The sequence below is a fragment of the Equus przewalskii genome, chromosome 27 (genome assembly GCF_037783145.1).
Source record: "Equus przewalskii isolate Varuska chromosome 27, EquPr2, whole genome shotgun sequence".
Classification (NCBI taxonomy): domain Eukaryota; kingdom Metazoa; phylum Chordata; class Mammalia; order Perissodactyla; family Equidae; genus Equus; species Equus przewalskii.
In genome coordinates, this window is record NC_091857.1 from 28,205,277 (window position 1) to 28,223,923 (window position 18,647).

The 18,647-nt window shown below is 44.0% G+C and overlaps 1 protein-coding gene across 12 annotated transcripts in view; it reads right to left on the bottom strand.

Moving 5' to 3' along the window:
- The window catches only part of TIAM1 (TIAM Rac1 associated GEF 1), a 352,305-nt gene that overhangs the window by 177,245 nt on the left and 156,413 nt on the right, over window positions 1-18,647 (bottom strand). For 2 of the 12 annotated variants that reach the window (XM_070597275.1, XM_070597266.1), the window contains exons 1-2: window positions 8,208-8,344; window positions 3,537-3,716 (exon numbers count right to left, since the gene is read on the bottom strand). The exons of 5 other annotated variants lie outside the window; for them this stretch is intronic. The gene's annotated coding sequence lies outside the window, so the exon portion shown is untranslated. Of the gene's footprint in view, window positions 1-3,536; window positions 3,717-7,748; window positions 7,914-8,207; window positions 8,486-18,647 lie in introns of those variants that run through there. 5 more of the 12 variants (XM_070597268.1, XM_070597270.1, XM_070597273.1 and 2 more) reach the window with 3 other exon arrangements.

Genomic DNA, 18,647 nt, shown 5'->3' on the forward strand with positions numbered 1-18,647 from the left:
AGTCGGCCAAAGGAGGCGGTCGCTGTGCACTGTTTGGCTGGCCATCAGCTAAAACTTAACATCCTAACTCTGCCAAGGGACATCTTTGTTATCCTTCAAAAAGGGGGAAAAAAGACACTTGACATGTTTTACCTACCATTTGCATGAAGTCTGTCAAACCATGTCCCAAGTATTCGAAGAGAATCCACATTATTCATCACATAAATCTGCTTAAGTTTCCCCGGGGGAAAGATGGCTAGCCACTGTGCTTAGAGCCAAAAGATGACACATCCTCTCTATGATTCACCTTGAACAGCTGCAGTGTGAAAACGCACACATGGGCTCCGCAAAGATGGGCTCATAATTTTTAGATTTGTCCCTCGCTTATTTTTTTTCAATGTTGCTGTTTGACCTCATTATTTCCCTTCATTCATAGAATCCGGAAACAACTTTGGCATTTCTTTGGAGGGCTGCGATCAGGTTTTGATTAACCCCAAAAGAATCAAATCACCAAACATGTACAGTGTGGTTCACGGCAGAACATCGCAGCTCTCAAGGATTTACAGTCAGCTTGCGGGAAGAGAAGCTGTAGGAGGCAACATCTGCCAAATAATACTGATTCTCAGGGGACATGACAGTGGGTTGGGACGGACTCAAGAGGCAGGAAGAAGGACACGGGCTTGAGTCGACTCTGAAGGAGAGCTGGTGGAAGGTCATTCCACGGGGCAACTGAGTGGACAAATGCCCAGAGACAGGACCCAGTAAGGCTGACTGGGGGACCGTGCTGAGGTCACAGGTCATTCAGCCACTCATTAAGCAAGTATTTACAAAACACCCCAGAGCAGTCGCTATAATCCACGCTGAGGCAAATATACAAAGGAGGAGCCTTGGAGAAAGACACCAGAGCATTGTGGTTAAGAGCAGACACTGGAGCCAGGTGACCGGGGGTTCAAATCCTAGCTCCCCACTTTCCAACTCTGCTGCTTTGAACAAGTTACTTTAAGCTAGAGACGAGAATTCATATTTTAGTTATTAGGAAGCATTTCCAGAGAAAATCAGTCGGAGAGGGAGATAAGAGAGCCACAGGAGCTCTCTGGGGACAGGACAGAAGAAGCCTCAGAGTTGTCCTGAAATACACCAGCTTCCTTATGGTCACCTCTGGCCAAGGACTGCCCTGGGGGTACAGGGATTCCTGGGTCAAAGGGGTCAACCCCTGAGGGAGCCATCCAACAAAGAGAAGAGGTGGCAGGGTGCATGGGAGTGAAAGGGCATGGGAGGAGGCAATATGGCGAAAGGTGAAGTGGTTCCAAAGGATGGGGCAGAGCACAGACAGCGTGTGCTACAAAGGGTTCACTGTGATTGCTTTTATCACTATTGTGTTATTACCATTTATATTCTTTTTACCCCTTACAAAAAGCAAATAACCCAATTACGATAACACAATGTGACGTAAATACTGAGAGAGAGGTTTCCACTGCTGTGTACACGCAGAGAAAGGAGTGGCTAAGGCTGTCCGTCTGGATTCAGGCGTGAGGAGCAACAGGTAAGACTGGAGGAACAAGTCACAGCAAGAGCCGCAAGGCAGGGCCTGGAATGCTGGCTGGGAAACTAAAAATTGCATGGATGAGCAGGAAAGCAAAATCGTGCAGCCGCTATGGAAAACAGCGTGGAGATTCCTCAAAAAGTTAAAAATAGAACTACCATATGATCCAGCAATCCCACTTGTGAATACTTTTCATCTAGAAGAAATGAAAACAAGATCTCAAAGAGATAGTAGCAACCCTATGTTCACCGCAGCATTTTTCACAGTAGCCAAAAGGTGGAAACCACCTAAATGTCCATCAATGAAGGATGGAAAAAAGAGGGGTATATACAATGGAATATCATCCAGTCTTATAAAAAGGAAATCCTGCCAATACGTGACAACATGGGTGAGCCTGGAAAACAGTATGCTGTGTGAAATAAGCCAGTCACAGAAGGACAAATGCAGGATGATTCCACTCATAAGAGGCATCTAAAATACAGTCATGTGCCGCATAACGACATTTCAGTCAACGACGGACCGCATATACAAGGATGGTCCCATAGGATTGGTCCCAAACAGCCTAGGTGTATCATAGGCTATACTATCTAGGTGTGTGAAACTACACTCTATGACTTTCACCTAACAACGCATTTCTCAGAACTCATCCCTGCCGCTAAGCGACGCATGACAGTAGTCAAATTCACGGAAGCAAAAAATAAAATGGTGGTTGCCAGAGGCTGGAGGGAGGGGCAAATGGGTATAAAATTCCACTTGTGGCACATGAATACATTCTAGAGATCTGCTGCAAAATACTGTATCTACAGTTAACAATACTGTATTGTACATCTAACACTCTGCTAAGTGGGTAGATCTCATGTTAGGTGTTCTTACAACAACACAGTTCTTTTTTTTTAATTGCAGAGATCGTGCCTCAGGAAGCGCTTGTGATTCTGGCTCTCCACCAAGTCTCATATTTTGTTCAAATTTGGGACCAACCATCACATTACCAAAACCTGGTAAATGTTAAATAAAGTGGCATAAGGTTACCTCCTACCAAGGCCTGGGTGGCTTTGTTCACGGGAGGAAGGAAACTTGAAAAGACCACTAGCAACTCTGTATGGTCATAAAGCCTCTCTTGATCCCATGAATGGGGATGGCCACTGTCCCCACTTGGAAGAGGGAGACTGAAGTACACACAGCCCTTGTTGCTGGACTTCGCTAGAAGAGCCTCGTGCCACACCCGGGATATAGGAAAAGTGTCTTTACAGCATATTCCTTCTCTCGTGGCGCCTGTGAACGTGCACGTCTCGCACTTGATCCTTCCAGTGGAAAGCTCTAGCCCACAGTGCAAGAAAGACATCCAACGTGAGCCCAGCAGCGGGGCCCATGTGAAATATTCCACTGCAACCAAACCCACTCTGAAGCTTAGATGAAGGCTCATCCTCTCTGTTAAAAGAAACATGATCTCAGGTCCAACAGCCCCAGAAAAATCCCATTCTGATCCCCAGCTTCCCCTGCTACGAGCCAAATCAATTCTTTCTTCCCCTTTTCCTAGTATCGTGAGGGCTGGCAAAAGAGAAGCCAGGAAGACAAAGGAAGATTTCCCTGCGAAGTCTCCAAAACAATTTAATCTGAGAATCAACAGGAATCTTTCTTCCTCATGACTCAAGGCATAAGGAATCATTGCAAATCAGGGGTGGTTCACAAGGGGCTGACCCAGCTCACGGGTATCCCTGACATGGGGCGCGCCACCATACCCTCTTTATCAAGCCGGAAAGATTGGCTTGTCCATGGGAATGACCCAGCAAGAATGGGACCCTCAGCATCAGAAGGCTCCCGGGAAATCAAGTGCAAAGCTCAGACTGCCAGTGAGGAGAATGGGCAGCTCCTCTTTCCACCAAAACAATAGTCCCAAATCATGAACTTCCTGTTGTCCTGAAACAGGAGGATTTGGGGAGGATCCTAAGAAAAGAAGAACTAATTTAAAAGCTTGAATCCTCATTTCCCAGCCTTCTGCACATGCCCCACTTACCCCATCCCAAACAGAAGAGGTTTCTCAAGATCTCCAAAGGCGCCATCCGCAGGGGCTGCTCACATCCTAGGTGAGAGACTAGGGCTCAGAGCGTCACACCCCATGGTACCAACCCTCCTCCTCCTCCTCCGCCTGGCTTTCGGGTCTAGAAAGGTGGGCCTCAGTGCACAGTGGTTCTACCTACAAGAGCAGACACAGGAACGTCATGGGTTTTGGGCTCATCTTTTATATACCTCTAGAGGTTGCAAGATCATCCTCCGAAACATTGACACAGGAAAAGTACCTCACATGTTGCAGACACTCAATAAATTAGTATTTAGTATTAATATTTTAACAAGCAATTAGTATTTTAATAATCAAAGGAGCATTTGCCAGGCCCTTATTCCACTGTGGCTTTGTAGAAAGCACACTGGCTGTGGTCATTCTTGCCCACCAAAATCTCTTAATTTCTGGAAGTCAGAATTCTCCCACACTGGAGGGTACAGTTCCAAGGCTCCACGAAATGCAATATCTCACAAATCCACCCCTAACCATTAAAAAAAAAACTTTCCAAAAGTGATGATCTCTCGCCCAAAAGTTTTACCGATGAATGCCACGTTAATATTTGTTTTCAAGCAACAGAATCAAAATAAACTGGAGAAGTGTTGCAAAACACTTACAAAGACTATACGCCTCCTTGTTCTCCATTCTCATAAAAACCCCCAACTAGAACAAACAGCAGCAGCAACGCTGTTACTCAGCACACGGGGTCATAGCGGACAGGCCAGACCAAGGGCAGCTGGTCAACGTGTTGCTGCCTTTGAAAAGAGCTCCACAGCTGAGCCGATCCACTGCACGAAATGTAAACCAAGACTCAGTCTGTCTCTGGGCAGAGCAGCGAGTGATGTCCGCACAGCCCCGTAAAGCCTTTTCCCAGCTCACATTCCCTTCCCATCCCCAGTTCAGCCCCTTGCCATACTCAGCAGCTAAACAAATATTAACTAATTATGCCCTCTATTCCCCAGGACCTTTTCAATTGACAAGCCCCAGGGAGAACAAGTGGATTAAGGTTGGGCGACTTCAATAACGCCGTGTATTCCTTTGTGGAGGAATATTAACCAGCCAACCTCCTCCGCCCTATGCTTTTCACTTCCCATCCTGGGGATGAGGTCAGCCATAGCGTGGAACAATCCACACTTCCCCCCAAAGTACCGAGGGACTCCAAGCTCTGGAAAAAGTCTCAGAAAACGCAATGGCAATACAAAATCAACATTGGCAATCAACAGTAAAATTTATCTCCCAGTTAAATTCTGGAGTAACTACATTTAACAAACTTTGCCTTCATAAAAGCAACCCCATTCACTTACATGCCCGTCTTGGCCAAGTTTTGAGCTTTGTACCCATTTCATTTCTACGGTAAAGATAGCGAAAAAGGAAGAGAGGGAGGGAGGGAGGGACAAAGGGAGGAAGGAAGGGAGGGAGGGAGGGAGGAAAGAAAGAAAGAAACAAGAATAGAGCACTGAGACCCTCAAGGAGGTGAGATGAACTAAAGAAAAAAAAATAAAAATAATCCCAGGAAGGTAAGATAAAAATTGGAAGGGAAATATACACAGCCAGCTTACCACCAACCAACCAGGATAAGATGAAAATATGGAAAGCTACCCTGGTAATCCCATGTGCCCATAACGAAGAGACAAAAAGTGGGAGAAGTAGTTTTGTTTTATTCTATTGCAATAACCTTTCACATCTCTGGAAGGAAAGCACTGAGAGAAGTTATGGGGTTGGATGACAAGAAAGGGTAGGAGAGGAAAACACTCAATGTACTAGAATTTATTAAGTGCCTACTTTGTGCCAAACCACAAGATGGGTCCCTTCCATGAATACTCACAGAGAAATCTCACGACAGCCCCCCAAAGCAGTTTTCATTTTTTCCATCTCACCGTAGGGGAAATGTAAGCTCAGAGAGGTTAGACAACTTTCCTGAGGCCACAGAGCTAAAAGTGGCAGAGCAGGAATTCAAACCCAGCTCTTTCTGACTCCAAAGTTCTTGTTCTTATACCGCCACATACTTAGAAAGATTTTCTGAGAAAACTTTAAGATGCCAAGACTCATGCATTAAATATGAACCAAAATGAAACATTCTTCCTCAGTCATTACAGCAAATTTGCTCTGCCCTGGTACAAAGTAAATCCGTATTGTCAAGTGGGTTCAAAGCACCTACAATTCACATTAAATTACCCATAAGTCTCATGTAAATTCTACTTAGATGTTTCCAAAACAATTTCACAGGGCGTGCCCGAGTGAATATACAAAACCCACCTTAGAACAATCTGGTCCAACGCGTATGATACGCAAGAACACACGGTATGTCTTAACAAAACTGAAAAACATTATGTCAAAGACACATAAAGATAAATACATAATGTCTTCCTCCTTCCTCCTGCTTGGAGATTCAGCTACTTAAGTTTTAAAGACTTAAAATCTTTTTTGACAGAGTTCCACAGGGCAGAATATTTTAAACACATGTGAACTTAAAAAGGGGAGCTAGTGCTTGTTTATGCTTCATACAATACAAACCAAATCCAAAGCTCGTTCTTTCAAAAGACCAATGAAATCGCTAATACATTAGCAAGACTGATCAAGAGGAAAAGAAAAAAAGGCACAAACAACCAATGCCAGGAATGAGAAAGGAAATGTTCTACAGACTATAGTCTTTAAAAATTTTATAGAAGGAAGTTATGTGCAACTTTGTTAACAATAAATTTAAAAATTTACACGAAACGGGAAAATGCCTATAAAAAAACAGTTACTAAAAACAAGTTCATCTTACTGGTCCTATTTCTATTAAACAAATTGAATCTGCAATTTAAAAGAACAATACAAACAGCCAGAGCCAAACCAGGTTATTTATGGGAGACATAAGGAGACCCAAAAAGTAAATAAATAATGACAGAAATTGTAACTTTCTCTCACACCTGCACAGGTATATAGTAGAATTAATCCAATTTCAAACGTCTGCAGGATGATGTCCTCTAACCATCCCATGTGACAACGTCTAAAAACCTTTATGAATAATATATTCCCTTTTCTCTGAGGATTATTGTTCCATAAACTCCATGAACAAGAGTCTATTAGTCAGTTTCACCAACACTATCACAAGACCCAACTTGGTTGTCTTTCCTGTTGAGTGAGTTGGCAAAGCTTCCCTGGGGGGTGGGGAGGCACACACCCCCTGTCAGCATCAAGTTCATATCTACCTGCCAAGTTCTTTCATGAGCCCACAACGAGCTAGAACACAGGGCTCTAGCAGTTATGACAGCTGTGCAAAACCTGCTGTTCTTCCCTGGGGTGTGTCTGGTTTAGTTTAAAAGCAACTTCATTTCACTTCTGTCTGTTAACTTCAGGGAAGCTGGAAGGTGAAAGCAAGCTAAGGAAAACTGTGGCCACAGCCACCTGTTCCCTGAGCCCCGACGTTCAAGGGGAGAAAGCCAGGCTGTTCCACTCTGGTGTTAGGAGAATGACAGCATCAGCTACTAACATCCCCCTGATGGCGTCCTCCCCAGAACCGGGAGAAACACTTTTAAATGAAATTTGCTTTCCTGTAAATATAAGAGCCACACCTTTCTTCACCTTAGTTTCTTGCCGTAAAAGTAAGACAATTCTCCAAAAATTCTTATGAAGGATTAGCTCACAAAATACACACACACACACACAGAGCTCCCACTGCTCTGCATAACTAGCTGATCAGATACGAAATAGGTGACATAGGTAAAAGTTAACCCAAAAGCCTCCATCTGACCCCACACAGCCAGTAAATACCACACATGCCAAATGAAGGCTCCTTCTGGGGGTCAAAACAAAACCTGAACAAGCTTGGGGAGACAGTTTACCACTGGCCAGCTCTCCCGTTTGTTGGTACATATTGAGCGTGGCTTGCAGTGATCCTAACCCTAGTGCCATCCTCCATCCAAACTTCCTCTCCCCACCCCACCCAAAATTGACTTAGGCAATCAGAGGATAAACCAGCTGCCAGAAAAAGACTAACATTTCCCCCCAAAAGGTCCGGATAAACATATAACACCTCAATGGCCAGGAAGCCTTGAGCTGAAATAATTTAATCAGACGCAAAATTAATGAGAAACCCGAGACTTCCGATGCCTCACTCCAGAACACCCGTGCAGGAGCCTGTCGGGCGCCAGGGCTTCAGAATATTCCTTCGGAAGTTTTCCTCACCTGAATCTCAAGCCTTTCACGGGGTTCACTTTCAACGACAGTGACCTGTAACCACTGAACGCGCAGAAGGAGAGCCCGGGACTGGATGCGTCTTTGGTGGGAACGTGATTCCAGCCTCCCTCCCTCCCCACCCCGTATCCCGGACAATGCTTGGTTACAGGGGGCAAGCAGGGAAAGGTGAAGCGCTTTCAAAGCACGAACCCCCTTTATCCCGGAGCCAGAAATGACGTGGGCGGCATCCCCGGGCAGCCTGGGCGCAGCGCGGACCTGCAGCTGGAGGGTCTCCGGGCGCACCGGTCCCCCCGCCGCGGCTGCAGAGCTCGCTCGGGGCTCTCAGCTGGCCTCTGCTTCTCCAGAGCCACCCTCGGCGGCTTGCCCTCCCCACCCCACCCCACCCCACCCCACCCCACACAAAGAAATTAGCCGGTGGAAAGGATCGATTTTAAAATTCAAGCTCACCACCGCTCGGCGAGGCGCACATGCTTCTCCCGTCTTGCCTCACATCTCTCAAACTTCCAGTAACAGAAATGAGGAAGCAGAGCCTTCTGGCAGCGGGAGTGGGCGTAACTTGCGAAGTTTCATGCTATGATGAATCTGGTCATTTGGGTGTGTTGCAGAGGGTTTGTCGCTCCTCCCCACCCACCGTCGCCTCCCTCCACTCCTCCCCCTTCTCCAATTTAATTCTTCCCTTTGGCATTCGCAACGCCGAGAACTCAGGCGGGCTGTCATTCAGTCCCGGCACACTGCGCCTGGCATCCTTGGGGGAAATTTATTCCTAACAGGTTTTAACCATTTTACAGATGAACCTGGTCGCCCTGCGGAAAGCATGAGTGCCTGTCAGATTGTTTTCCACAGCACAGAGCAAGAAGGCAGTATTTCTTACAGGATTTAAAAGGCTAGAAATCTTAAATAATTGCATGCACTCCGTCTTCATGCGCAGGAATGTGGGTAGTTTAGCAAGCGGATGCCTAATTACTAAACATCTGTTTTAAAACGGTGGAGGACAGAAGAGCAAAAGCGAACTTTCGACTGGCTAGCTTTCCTTTAAAACTTAAATATTTCACATATACAAAATGTGTGAAAATAATATAATGAACCCCCAAGTACTCGCTATGCAACATAAAAAATTAAAATTACCAAAACAGTTGAAGCCATCTGTAAATGCATGCCCGAAATACATCCCTCTCTCTCTCCTCCTGGAAAAATAACTGCTATAAATTGATTTCCCGTGAGCAATTTTTATATCAGTTTCTAAAAATTCTACAGGAAAGATGCTAACTTAAAGCTTGCCAGAGAGCGATGCAATGAACATCCTTCTGCTGGGCTTGACCTTGGGTCCCCCCAAAAAAGTGTCATTAAATAAAACTAAAAAGGACCACACGTTAAATGGAGCCTCAGGTGGCTGGCTAACGAGAATGAAAGAAATCAGAAAATAGGAGATCTGGAATGACAGTGGAGGCCATATCTGAACTAGTTGAAGCATTCATGGGTGAAATTGACAGATTAATAGAGCATTATCACTTTACAAGGTTAATGGCTGTGTCAAAAGGCAAGGATACGGACCCACAATGCAAGGGGCTTTCCTCAAAGATACAGGCTACAGAAATAGAAACACAACATTCATTATAGAAGTCCTAATTACTCAAATGCCTGCCGGAGTTATGGTCTAGGAGCAATAATACTCAGAAAAGGGAGCTGTCAAGATAATAATGATAAAAATCCAAATGGTGGAAACTATGATACATTCAAAATTGACTCAAATATATATATTCATGCATATATATATATATGAACACGAAGAAGGACATGCCTAGTTCATCTTTATTTTCCCCGTACCTTGCACAGAGGGTGGCATAAGTAGAAATCTAGTAACTATTTGGTAAATCAACAAAGTAAATGAACAGAAGAAAGCCCAGGAAGACTTCTGAAGGAGGAGAACGAAGAGAGGAGTGTTTAGATAGAAGAGTGGTCCTTAATAGGAGGTGACTGCCCCTAGAGAATAGTGGGCAATATCTGAAGACATTTTTGGTTGTCACAACTTAGGAGTGCTACTGGCGTCTAGCAGATAGAAGGCAAGGATGTTGCAAAACATCCTAAAATGCGCCGGAAATCCACCGCAAAGAATTATCTAGGCCAAAATGCCAATAACACTGCTAGTAAGAAACCCTGAGATAGAGGTTTCACTGTCAACTGTCACTTAATTGATTTATTCTATACATGATCGTCAACATTATGAAGAGACTCTCCAGGGACTTATAAAAACACAAAATAGCATTTCCTCTTCTTTTCCACTGTGCGGTTTTTGATGGCTGGGACCATCTATAGGAGCTCAGAAGAAAGTTAAAAGATGGGGTCAGAAGCAGTAAAGCATTCAGTGGTTTGGGGCAGAGCCTCAGGTCCATGCAACTCATCAAGCTAATGACTTATGTTGAATTGGGATGAAGATAATCAAGTAGGAAGTGGAAGGAAGATGATATAAAGCCGCAGTATCAGCGTTAGAATCGTAGATAGCACAGTTGGGGGAAGGAGGCGTGGTGTGCAGAGTGAAAGATACACAGACAAAGGCAGGCTTATCACGGACCCATCAGTCATTTCTCTGCTGACAATCACTAGCTGGAGACCTCCATTGAGAACAGGAAGGATGTTTAATCTCATCTCATTACAGCTTATCAAAAAGAAAGTTACAAATCACTTACAGGAAAAGGAATGGAGGACCCACAGAGTCTACCAGTCAGGGTAAAGGACTTCTAAAGGGAAAACATCTTTCCTAGAGGTTTTCTGGTCTCATCGTTACCTAAGAAGGATTTCTTTAACTGGAATGCCATATATGTTTTTCGTTTTTTTCCCTTTTTTCTGATATTATTTAATTTCTGCTTGGCAGGCAGAAGAGTTTTTCTGTTTTTGTTTTGTTTTCTATTTATTTTTTTTGAGGAAGATTAGCCCTGAGCTAACTACTGCCAGTCCTCCTCTTTTTTTGCTGAGGAAGCCTGGCCCTGAGCTAACATCCGTGTCCATCTTCCTCTACTTTATACACGGGATGCCTACCACAGCATGGCATGCCAAGCAGTGCCATGTCCGCACCCGGGATTCGAACCGGTGAACCCCAGGCCACTGAGAAACGGAACATGCAAACTTAACCGCTGCGCTACTGGGCAGGCCCCAAGTTTTTCTGTTGTTGCTCAGTGTTTCTCAAGAGCAGGGCAGGGGGCAATGGGTTTGCTTACCTTGAATCCCCCTGAAGCCTAATGGCTGGTGGGTATGCAATAAATGCATGTTGGATTGAACTGAACGAGTCCTCACCTCATTGCCCATCTCTCAGGCCTGAAAATAAAGAGTCCCCTATAGCTGCTTCTGGAGGAATCCGCAGGGTACCTGGAGTTCAGAAGTCTGAGCAACTTGTGAGCACATATAAAACCTGTTGGTTTCATTCAGTGGCTGACAGATTTCGAAAGATCTGACATGGGTGAAAAGGGCTGACCTGATACAGGTAAAGCCCACCAACATCAGAACCTAAGAGGTCCCCAGGCAGTGGCCACCAGCCTCACAAGGGAGCGGCTCTTTGCACCAAAGCCTTTACTCCTATAACAGAAAGACGAATGCCAAGCTCTGGCTCCTCTCTACACACCACTAGACTGATGGGTGGTAGGGAAGACACCCCAACCCTCTTTAAGTTACCACCTACTTAACCTGTGGTTTTAAATACCACTAGCTGCTTTTAAAAAGTCATATGGATTTAGGAAAAGAAAATGTGAGCACAGTTATGAGCCGGACCCAAAGCAATGACCTTCTGTATGAACGTACAATATTTCTGTCCCAAAGAAATGCAACCAGTAGAGGGAGCACAATTGACTTTTGTTTTTAACAATTTCCCAAGATCAGGATAAACGTGAGGACGATGTTCAATGATAAGAGTTACAAAAATAATCACATATTACCACAAATGAAAAGATTTATGTAAAAACATTTTGAAAACAATGAGCCATGACACCCTTATAAGGTATTTGTACTGTTAATGAATACTTACACAAAAGCTAGCTAAACAGACATAAAAGGACTATGTAATAAATAAATAAATACACGTTGGAAAACAACATTTAGTATGTGGGGAAAAAAGTCGCAAAGGGTGAAACTTCTCTCTTGCCCCTTGTCAGCGGAATTTACACTCAGAAACAAAAAACAATGATAGTTTATTTTCCCCAAAGATTTTAACTGTCTTTAACTTGCTGTTTTATATATTAGATCTGCAATAGCTGACTTTCAAAGTTCCTTTGAAACTGTGTTCTCCATGACACAAACGCCTTCCGTAAGCAAGAATCTTCTGGATTTCTGTTCCAGGGTCTTCAGAACCAACTTGATCGGGAACCGAGGCAGCTTTACCCAAAAGCATTGCAATCAGCTGAGCTGACGGGTCTGTGAATTTGATGCCAGCGCCTGCAATGAGCTTACCTCCACCCTTCCCAGCTCGCACATGGGGCTAAGGAGGGTTCCCTGGAACCAGGGAAGAAGTGCTCACACCAACCTGCCATCCCCTACGTCACCAGGCAACAGCCTCTCAGCAGCGACGCTGGGGAGAAAGAGTGCTCTCCTCAAGTCGGGTGAAGTCCCACAGGGGTGTTAATTAATTAGCACGCTCAAATTATCTGAATCCAAATAAAAAGATGATTCCCCAGCATAACTGCAGATCCGATTAATCCCACAGTGTCGTTAGGGACCTTGAGAAGTTTTTCATGAATACATTTTGCGGTTGGCTACCGACTGATGGCCAAAATCAATTTTTCCTATTTGAAACTGATGAAAAGTCTAAATATGGATCCATCCCACCCACTCCCGTGCTTGGTGATCTGAGGATCTGCTCAGGAATACCGACCTGTTTGAAAACCCATGACTGAGCCCTAGACAAGGTCTGCCTTCTCTGTTCGAGAACAAGGATCATCCTTACAGGCAAGCTCGTGAAGTGCAGGCCCTCATTAAATTTGATCTGATTGGCGACTGTTTTACGAGCTAAAATTAAACCTTGCACCAACCAAACTTAGAGACTTTTAACATAGTTTTCTCTATCCGAAAACTGAATGCCTAACAATTAAGCAGAATTCGACCGAAAAATACAAAGTCTGCCAAAAAGAGGCCAGGAAAACTCCAATAGCCTTTAAATGCCACCTCCAGAATATACATTGCAGGAACTCAATGTGTAGTAAGTTCTTTAAAATCCAGAAGCTTCAGTTTCTTCAACCATTAAATGATGACATTCCAATTAATTTTCTCTGGTTTCCTAGCTCTATCTTCCAATTCTATATTTCCATGATTTTAAAACTCCCAGTGCTTTCATTGCCTCAAATTACATTTCCTTATAGAGCAACTTTTATCTAACACGCCAAAGTCAAGAGTTTCAGGACTTATTGGTGGCTCACATACTTATAACTGAAGCCAGGATTGTAACTTGAAGGGTGAAGAGGAAAGGCAAGAAGTGCAACTAGAGGACAAAGATAACAAAGAAGGCAAAGGAAAAGTCCATGAACCCTTAGCATCAACCAGCAATAAACCATATGGGGCCAGATGCCGTCCCGCCCACACACACAGTGAGGCTGCTGGTGCCAAGGGCCCTGTGCGCCTTGCACAAGAGGTACATGTGGTTTGTGGGGGTGGAAGCATCTGGGTTTTCCCTAGTGTGGGATCTTTCAGACACCTCTCTGCTCGGCAGCAATAAACAATAATAGTTATTATTGGTACTCACAGTAAGATCATGCCGAAAATTAATGTGAGAAGATAAGAAGTCAACTTCTAATTTCAGTCCTGCCTTCTCTCCAAAGAATATGTAGCCAGGATAAACTCATAATCCGATAGAAAGTCTGCTGAAAAAGCCAGGTCAGGGAGCATTCCCACTGGGGAGGCCTCATTTTGTCATGGGAGAAGCAAGGACAGGAAGTAAGAAGACCTTATTCCAGCCCAGGCTCTACCAACGATGAGATGAATAACTTACAGCAAGCCACCTAGCCTCGCTTCAATAAAATGGGAGGTCAAAATAGATGCCTACTGACAGCGTGGGGCATGGGTTGATGGGCTGTGTCTGGGGCACACGCCCAACATTTTCCCTAAATGATAAGAGGAACTAACCATGCAAAGACAATTTTTAATCAGGAAATAAGCCAAGCCTGTATCTCAAACTATGTCAGTGTTTAGAATGTTTTGGATGTTTTCATGGTGATATTGCTATTTTGGTAATGGATAAAGTATAGTTCAGACACTAGTTATGTGCCAGACGAGAAAGTGGGGTCCTTCCAAGACCCTGGGGCCAGAGAGAGACCTCTTGAGTCCTCCCGACTGAGTCCCTATTTGGGGAAGCAGCAGGCCCCCTGGTAAGGGTCAACCTGGTGAGCCACACAGGCTCTTAGCACTCACCAAAGATAACCAGTATAACAGCATTTGTCTTTGTTATTCATGGGTGAGAACAGTTTTGATTTTTATGTTATATTAAAATACATTGGTAATTGGCATTTAGCATTTTCCAGACCAAAACATATTGGAGGGAGGGGAGGTCGGCAAAGAGGTGAAGCAGATAAAAAGGACACACCTAACACTTGCCTACAATGGTGAGGTAAAAAGGACCACACCCATAGATGCCTTTCTAACACCTGACATCTTACAGAGTTCACCACTAGTGATAGGTACATAATCAATTAAAATTAGGCAACTTCTAACGTCACGGGGAACATGCTAGTGAGAATTCACTTGCCTCACTCTCCCTCCCAAGAAGACGGACATTAGATTTTATGGTCTCTAAGAGTGTTTGGTGCCATTTTCCCTAATGTAAACAAAAATCCAACACGCAAAGATTATTTTCAGTGAGGAAATACAACAAGCCTGTATCTCAAAATATTCAATGACCTTAAGCAGGCGACAGACACATGAAGAGTCATAGATTCATAAATGTAAGAGCAGAAAGGGGGTCTTAGTAATCACTCATTCGCCTGAAGTCAGAAGGGTTAAGTGACTTGCTCAGGCTCACATGATAAAATAATGGTAGATTCAGCCTAGGACCCAGATCTACTGCAACAAATCTGCTGTATGTTCCACCATCTCAATTATTACCTCCTTAAATTTAAAAAAAAAAAAAATCCCTAAAATAAACATTATATGTAGTATACGCATATATCATTTTGGGCCCCGACGCAGTACAAAAGGCACATATAAATAAAAATCGATATAAATTGAGCCCATCTAAAACTAATAAGCAAACCATAATAACTGGGTGCAGGACAACTTTCTTGGCTCCATCCCAGACAAGCAAACAAGAGGCTTGGAGACTCTGGCTGGAAGGACGCAGTCATGCTGGGACGGCTGAAGGCAGTCTGATTCACCAGCAGCCAGCATCCTCCCAAACAAATTATAGTGGTAGCCTTGGCAAGACATCGGGGGAAGCCTGGTGGAGGCATGGGACAAATTCATACATGCCCAAGGAGCCATGGCAAAAACAAGGACTCCCTCAATTAAGAAAGTCCTACTACAGGCCAGTCTGGGGGCAGAGTGGTTAAGTTTGCGTGCTCTGCTTCAGTAGCCTGAGGTTCGTGGGTTTGGATCCCTGGTGCAGACCTATACATCGCTCATCAAGCCATGCTGTGGCAGCCTCCCACATACAAAATTGAGGAAGACTGGCACAGATGTTAGCTCAGGGACAATCTTCCTCACCAAAAAAAAAGGAGAAGAAGAAAAAAGTCCTACTCCTGGAGTCCCAAGAAACTAAAATATGCCTCTACAGATGCTACAACATAGCATCATTTTCACTTGCACATGAACGTTCCTTGCAGAATTAATCCAATAGGCAAAAGGTGAAAACAGCCCAGGTACCTACCAACAGATAAATGGATAAACAAAATGTGGTCTATCCAGACAACGGAATATTACTCAGTCATTAAAAGGAATGAAGTTCTGGTACATGCTACAACATGGATGAACCATGAAAACATTATGCTAAGTGATGAAGTCAGACACAAAAGGACAACTACAGCATGATCCCACTTACGTGAAATATCTAGAATAGGCAAATTGATAGAGATAAAAAGGAGATTAAAGGTTAAGAGAAGCTGAGGAGAGAGGGGAATGGTGAGTTATTGCTTAATAGTTAGTGTTTCTGTTCAGAGCGATGAAAAAGTTTGGGACATAGATAGTGGTAATCATTGTACAACACTGTGAATGTAATTTATGCCACTGAACCGTATACTTAAAAATGGTTAAAATGGAAAATTTTCTTTTTTTTTAAAGATTTTATTTTTTTGCTTTTTCTCCCCAAAGCCCCCGTGTGTACATAGTTGTATATTCTAGTTGTGGGTCCTTCTAGTTGTGGCATGGGGGATGCCGCTTCAGCATGGCCTAATGAGTGGTGCCATGTCCGTGCCCAGGATCCGAACCAGTGAAACCCTGGGCCGCGGAAGCGGAGCGCGTGAACTTAACCACTTGGCCACGGGGCGGCTCCAAAAAATGGAAAATTTTGTTACATTTATTTTACCATGATTTCTTTTTAAAGATTTGGGAAAGAAAAAGAAAAAACCATCATTTTATCATTTTCAACCTGTTGGTTCAGGTAGATGTAGGTTTTCAAAATACTGTTGCTAAAAACAAAAGTAATCAAAACTTTAATCTAAGCACATTAACCAAGCTTTAAAATGTGCCTGTTCTCCTTGTCGCATCACCATGATCTTAATCGCACACCTAAAAGAGCGATTTTCTCTTAATGTAAGAGATAAAATTGGATTGTCTAACCTATTAAATGAAATCTTTTGTAATTATGAAGATAAAACAAGGCATACCTTTTCACATCAAGAGCTTTCGCAGCATGCTGGGTGTCACACCTATAGGAAATCTCTCTCACGTGCATCTGCTTCCACCAGCCAATCCCAAGCCCAAATTTCAAAGCACAACAAGAAACCAAAAGGGTTGAATCTGAGTCCAGAACCATAGGAATGGAGGAACTAAATCAAAGTCAAGTTACCCACTGAAAATATTAAATGGCACACATTTTAACAGACCACATTTTACACATTTAACAGACCTGGACTGGCCGGAAATTCCTTTTCTAGTCACAAAACTGTGACCATCTCTGAAAAGCCTCAGTCCTTCATCTGTAAAATGGGGATATAATAGCATTTCCCTTGGGAGGCTGTGTAAGGAGTCACTGACATTTCCTGAGTACTCACTCTGAAAACCTCGGGGCTGGGGGCTGCTCATCCATTTCTGTACCTAGTCCTCATGACATCTCTACAAAGTACTATGACTAGACCCATTTTACAGATAAAGAAACTGAAGCACAGAGAGTTTAAGCAAACTGCCCAAAGCTGTTCAACATGTAGGAGGCAGGTCTGAAATTCTAATCTGCTGTCACTGAGGATGGGACCCCAGCTCTTGTCCACCTCTGCTGCATTTGGGCTATCATCTCATCATCGTCATCAACCTGAGCATCCTCACGTTCACTGTGTTTGTGTTCGTTATTACCATCACCTTTAGTATTCACAGGTTCTGGGCTCACACAGTCAGAGGGCCGAGTCTGATTGCCAAAGGCTGCCCTTAGTCACGAGGTCCCTCATTCCCCTCTCAAGGCCACATGTAGCAGGCAAGCAACATATTTTAGGGTTCGTCATGAAGCTCCTGGACGGCAATCACCACTTCGTCTGAGAAAGATAACCAAACAAGGTATCTAAGATGAGCAAATTAAATTGGGCAACAGGCAAAGAATATGCATAACGTATGTGCAGGAAATTTGTAAATGGATTCACTGAGCCTTTTCGCAGAATCAAGATCTCCTACAAAGAGGAAAGTTCAAGGTCTGGACGGAGATAATTAACCATAGGGTGGATATATTATATTCACCTATTTTACAATGTTGGTTCCCAATCAAAAGAAATACATCATGGACAGACTCTTGCTCAAGCTCAACCAGCTTGCACTCTCCCAGACTTCCCAGTACAACACAGCAGGTGACTCACAGGATGACACCGTTCTTGGCTCAGGCACCAAGAGTAACACTCGCGCACCAGTCAGTGTGGGGAAGGTTCATGCAAGCAGGTTGACAAACATTTCACCAGATCACCTGAAACACCAAAGCTCAGCCCTCTACTCCCAGCTATCTGGTTTCAAGAAAAGGAATTTCTCATCAGTGGATCGCAGCAATGCGATCCTGTCAAACTGAGAATCCTTGCTGTGGGCTGGCTGGGACCAAGATAAGCCATCTTTGGCTTGTACGTTTCTCAGCTTCAACAAATTCACACACCTTGCTGAGGCTCTGGCTTATGATTCAGACTTCTCACTCCTCCCAAAGCCCTGCGCCCTGAGAGCCTTTGTTCTTTTTTCTGGCCACAGATGAACTCAGCCCATTAAAGAACAGCTGTAATCCCTTACACACATAACTTTCCATAGGCAAGAATTAGTCAGGTTGGCTGGGTCTGAGGTCAGCAGTCTCTCGAAGGAACACCCACCAGACAGCCCCCACCCCCAAAATAAAGCTGTTCGTGAACTGCCCATTTCCAGTCTCACAGACGTATATTAGCACATGCAGGGTTCCTATTGACTCATTCATTTTCAATAACCAATAAACAAAGGCCAATAAGCTTGATCTTTGGCATTAGGATGGGTTTTTGTTTTCATAAGGACATGGTGCCAACTTGCGCTATTTGCTCCCGTGGGGACTTGCTTTGTCCCAAGTATACATGTGACCTTAGACTTGAGGTCTTTGTTCAAGGTCGTCTTCTCAGTGAGGTCCTCTCAGCTACTATCCCCACACCTCCATCACCACTGCTCCCCCCGGCACATTTTTTCACTTCCCTCTTGTATTTTTTTCTCCTTTACACACATACTAAATATTTTCTTTTCTTTTTTCTTTTTTTTCTGCTTTACCCCCCAAACCCCGCCTGT